The sequence below is a fragment of the Helianthus annuus genome, chromosome 5 (assembly GCF_002127325.2).
Source record: "Helianthus annuus cultivar XRQ/B chromosome 5, HanXRQr2.0-SUNRISE, whole genome shotgun sequence".
In the NCBI taxonomy this organism is placed as follows: Eukaryota; Viridiplantae; Streptophyta; class Magnoliopsida; order Asterales; family Asteraceae; genus Helianthus; species Helianthus annuus.
The window spans coordinates 79,855,952-79,861,807 of NC_035437.2; positions in this window are offsets into that span (position 1 = coordinate 79,855,952).

Here is a 5,856-nt window from a genome sequence, read left to right on the forward strand (position 1 = left end):
GTTACGCTAGAGCTCTTATTGAAGTGCAGGCGGGGGCTGAATTAAAAAGAAGTGTCACTGTTGCCATTCCATCTTTAGATGGTAATGGTTATTCTAAAGTGGAAGTCAAAATTGAATATGATTGGGAGCCTTTAAGGTGTTCGTCTTGCTGCGTTTTTGGTCATGATGATAGTTCGTGCCCAAAGAACCCTCAGGTTGTTCCGAATGGGGATTATGGAAAGAATGGTGATGATTTTCAGGTTGTGGGTGCTAAAAAGAAGAAAGCTACTACTCAAGGGCTTCATATAAAAAATCAAAAACCTAAGGTAGTCTATCGTCCAGTTGCCAAACCTAAACCGAATTCGGCTGTGAAAAATTCGAATCAGGTTTCAACGTCGAACCCTTTTGATAGTCTTAAAGATGACGATGGTAATGGTACCATGGGGGGCCGAGTGGCTGGTAATCAGGGAGGTACAACCGTGGGTCGAGTTGAGAAGCAACCTTCGAGTGACAGGCAGGATTCGGATAAGGAGGAGGTCGAAGAAGTCTACAACGAAACTAGTGCATTCATGACATCGGGTACTCATCCTTTTTCTTTGAAAGCAGGGGCAAGCACCTCTTCTTCCAAGTTCTCGAATGGATAGGTTGTCTGCTTTTCGTCTGAAGGGGCTGCGGTTTTGTGGCCATTTTATTTTTGATGACGGTGGTTGAGATTATGTGTTTGTGTTTTGCATTGTTTTGTCTACTAGATGTCGTGTCATGATGTATAGTAGGCTAGGTTATGGGGGATTATAGGTATTTGGAGTTTGTTTTTGTTTTACATATATGGGGCATGTCCTGTATATGAACTAGTGTGGAACACATCCTCACTACTTGTTCTTAATTGCGGTTGCATTTTAATAGAATCACCGGGGTAACCCTTTACCCAAAAAAAACTTGAATTACCTCCTGAACTTGGTAATGTTCATCCAACCTTCCACGTGTCCAATCTCAAGAAGTGCTTAACTGATGAGAACCTCCACATACCGCTTGACGAAATCCGTGTTGATAAAACACTACATTTTGTTGAGAAACCTGTGGAAATCATGGATCGTGAAGTCAAATGGCTTAAACGCAAGCGCATTCTGTTGGTTAAAGTTCGCTGGGAATCTAAATGTGGACCTGAGTTTACTTGGGAACGTGAAGATCAAATAAAGGCGAAGTATCCACATCTTTTCTCACGAGTTTCCTCTAAACAAATTTCGGGACGAAATTTCCACAAGTAGGGGAGACTCTGACATTTGTGCTTGTAATCATTGTGAACAATTCAGTTATCAATGAAATAAAGTTATTTGATCCCATTGTTTGTTTATTTATGTTTGATGTTTTTCATGTTTTGACTTTTATTGAATTTTAAACTCTATATCGCTTTCTTGAGAGTTATACGCAAACTGGTGCGTAAACGTAATCAGTTTATCGCGAAAAATACTCCGGAACATCAATTTATGCTTAATATACCTTAAATAACCTTTACATAACTTAAAAATAAGTTTTGAAGGCTTTGGTATGGCAAAATCAAGTTTATTCGCTTACAGGGACTAAAATTGACAAATTGCGAAAGTATGCCAATTTGAATTGTAACGAACATTCCGAAACATGGCCATAAGTCAAACACACCTTAAATATCCTTTACATAGCTTAGAAATAGGCTTTGAGGGGTTCGGTGTGCTAAAATAAACTTTATGCTCATTCAGGGACTAAAAGCGTCAAAGTGCATAAGTTTGCATTTTCGCGCATAACTAACGTTCTGAATACATCCGGACATCCAAAAATTGATGTAAGCATTAAAATATTTTATTTTAGTGTTTGGCATGAGAAAAATCCATTCGTCACGCAATTTGGATCGTTTTTCACGCTTATGCGCATTCCGTCGTAATTAAGCGAACATCGCGATCATACGACCAAACGAACCGACATCCGGCATATTTTTTAGCATGTTTCATGTCCACAATGTTTAAGCATCATTTTAGGGCCTTAAAGTTGGCTTAACGGGCCTTAAACGTGTCGAAAATGGACTGAAACATGTGCAGGGACCTATTCTGCCAATTCTGTTTGAAACAACAGAAGGGAGGCTTGGTGTGACGCGAGGGTACCTAGGCATCACGCGAGGCCCCCATCTGGGCAGAAAGTGGTTTCCAGCTATTTTCCAGCTATTTCCCACATTTGCACATGGTTTTGGGCAATTCTAGGGGCTATTTTGGGCTCCCATGGTTTGTAAATCAGTGGGCTTAATGTGTCTGGCTTAGATCAAAGCTCAATCTCCGAGAAACGATCCTAACGGTTCTTGATTCTCTATAAATACCCCTCACCCATTTCACTCATTTCCTCACATTTGATCTGATTCAAGCTCTCTAAGTGGAAGTATATGCTTCCTACCTAAGAGAGAATTGGAATCAAATCTTGTGGGGACCTTCTGTAAGTATTCTTTCGCGTTTTTCATTCGTTTTAGCATTAAAGTCAAACTGTGTTTGACTTTCTGCATTGACCAGTTTATGGTCAACGCGAATTTCGTTTGAACTTCATAACATGAGCGTAATCACAATGGTTATAGTCCCTAGTGACTATACCTACTGATTACCACGTTATCTAGGCTCAGTGACGAGTCATAGTTTCGGCCAAAATGCGTTTTCTCGTGTATTTTGTAACCAAACTACTCTAGGGTATTAAAACCGTTTGTTTTAATACCAAACCTGTTTTCTAACTTTACTAAACATGTTCTAGCATGTTTAGCTCGTCACTTTTAGAATTGTGCTTGTTTAGGGTCGTAAAGGTAAGCGATCTAAACAATCGCTTTTGCTTTCGAACCCGACCCATTTGGTCGATCATTAGGATCCGACCAAATACTTTAGGTAACCATAGTTGTATAGGGAATAACCTTCCGAGGTTATACCTTATGGTCACGTCGTTTAAATAGTTGTATGATAAGTAGTTTCTATGCCTTAGGAAAATTACCAAAATACCCTTTTCACGCCAAAATTCACTTTAAGGCTATGTAACGTAATTTTTAACATCTAAACTGATTTGGCAACAATATTAAATATGTTAAGGCATATTTCACTCGTCATAGGACTAGTTAGGCGTTCCAAACGCGTTTTACGCAAACGGCGCGTTAAAGTAGCATAAGTTACCTAAACGGGTCATATCGGGTCAAAAGAACTTAGGATAGGTTTCGTTTTAGTATGTAGGCTTTGTCAAACCATATTACATAAGTTCCCACACTTATTTGGTTTACGAACCCTCGTACTACCCGATCCTCCGATAGGTCCGTTTATTAATGTAGATACCTATATTAGGTGCTGTTTGAATCCGTGATCTTCTAGCTTGCATGGTGGATATCTAAAGTCTATTGAGCAATCTCAAGTGAGTACATAGACCCCTCTTTTACTGTTTTCCAAACATTTTGGGGTGAACACATGTGCCTACTTGTTACTTTCGTGCTTTCTTGTTTTCACATCATATGTTGCTATGTTCTCTAGTACACTTATAGTACATGATTTCATTACATTGTTTTGCTATGTATGTTAACTCGGCATGCTAGCACATTGATTTACATTACATTGTTTTGCTACATATGTTTACTTGGCATATTAGCACATCTTTTTATATCACATTTTCTGCTATGTATGTAGACTGAGCATGCTAGCACATTGATTTACATGACTTTTCTGCTTTGTATGTTAACTTAGCATACTTAGTACATTGTTTTCATATAACATGTTTACATTTAGTTGTCCCAACCAAGACAGGAGCTAGCCTCTTATCTTAAAGGCTATCGATTTCCTCCTTAAGGAGCAAGGAAGATCAGAGGTCACACTACCACAAGAAGAAACATGGTGTCTGGAGGGTTTTCTCTGGGCGATTTGGGCGATCTGGCTTTCTCATCAAACCCTAAATGAATGAATCAATCTCTGGTCTCGTTTGATCTTGATTACTACCTAAGGATCCCTTATCGTTCTTTAGGTTCCATTCAAGTGAAATCGGACTAAGTTCATACGGCTAGGGTTTGCTGTTTCATATTTGTTTTCTGATCAATACTGGGTAAGCGGCCGTCATTCTGACTGTTGGGGTTCCAGATGTCTTGTTCCAATTGCTGATCATTAGAGTTTGCGAACTAGGGTTGTTTCAAAGTTTAATCGGATTAGGGTTTGCGAACTAACGAAATCAGATTGACGACGCTAGGGTTTTCCAGCTTGTAGGCGGCTAGGGTTTGCTTGTTTCTTTTGTTGAGTTCGGCTAGGGTTTGTCTCATTCAGCCGACATTCCTTTTGCTGAATCTCTGTTGGCGGCTGCTAGGGTTTGCCATTTTTGGGATGGATGATCTTAGCGGCTCTGGTGGAAACCAACAAGATGTTCGTGGGAAGCCGCGGGCATCGTTTGAAGAAATTGCTGCACGGTTTCTTGATGTAGAAGGGAACACTTTGCATCCAAAGCGCGGTGTAACGATTAGAACTCAAAATGATCCTAAGTCTTCAAACATCATTGATGACCTCACCAAGGTCACAGTTCCGGTTCATTTGGAAAAGAGGGATGTTGAAAAGTCAGATAATTTTTGGGATTACCCTAGCAAGCTTTCGCTAAATTCAGACCTATTTGGTGCATCTTTCTCGGCTGATAACAGGGTTGTTCATGGTAAAGCACGTACTTTGGGGACTGCAGATCCTGTCTCCTTCGCTCACATTGTAAAGAATACAAAGGAGAAGGTTAAAGTGAATTTTCGGGCGATGGAATCTGCCGAGAAAGTTGATGGGGCTGATGTTGTTATTCCATTGTCGTCGGTTCAACAAGTTACTGATAGGTATGCTAACACTTTGTTTGGATATTTTCTGGGTAAACGGTTGGCATTTCCTGTGGTCGATTACTTTGCTAAAAACAACTGGGCTAAATATGGTCTTTCCCGGCTCATGATGAATGCAAACGGGTTTTTTTTTCTTTAAGTTTACGTCTAAGGAAGGGATGAATCAAATGCTAGAGGATGGGCCTTTGTTAATCAGAAGTGTTCCCATAATTTTGAAGGAGTGGTCGGCCTCTATCAAGATGGAAAAAGAGGACATTAAAGTGGTTCCAGTTTGGGTCAAGATGCATGATGTGCCGTTAGAGGCATTTACTGAGGATGGGCTTAGCTTGGTTGCCTCTATGATTGGGACACCTAAGATGTTGGATACGTATACTGCCTCGATGTGTGCTGAATCTTGGGGTAGGAGTAGCTATGCTAGAGCGCTTATTGAAGTGCAAGCGGGGGCTGAGTTAAAAAAGAGTGTTACTGTTGCTATCCCATCTATGGATGGTAGTGGGTATTCAAAGGTGGAAGTCAAGATTGATTATGATTGGGAGCCTCTAAGGTGCTCCTCTTGTTGTGTGTTTGGTCATGATGACAGCTTGTGCCCGAAGAACATTCAGGTATCTTCTAGTGGGGATGCTGAAAAGAATAATGATGAATTTCAGGTTGTAGGGGGCAAGAAGAAGAAAGTGAACAACCAAGGCATCCACATGAAAAATCAGAAGCCTAAGGTAGTTTACAGGCCAGTTGTTAACCCTAAACCAAAATCGTCCTTAAAGAGCCCGATGCAGAATCAGGTTTCAACGTCTAACCCGTTTGACATTCTGAGGGATGATACTGGTAATCAGGGAGGTACCACTGTGGGTCGCGTGGAGAAGAAACCGTCGAGTAACAGGCAGGAATCGGATGAGGAGGAGGTTGAAGAAGTATATAATGAAACTAGTGCATTTATGACATCGGGTACTCATCCTTCTTCTTCGAAAGCAGGGGCAAGCACCTCTTCTACCAAGTTCTCTAATGGATAGGCTGTCTGCTTTTCGTCTGAAGGGGCTGCTGTTTTG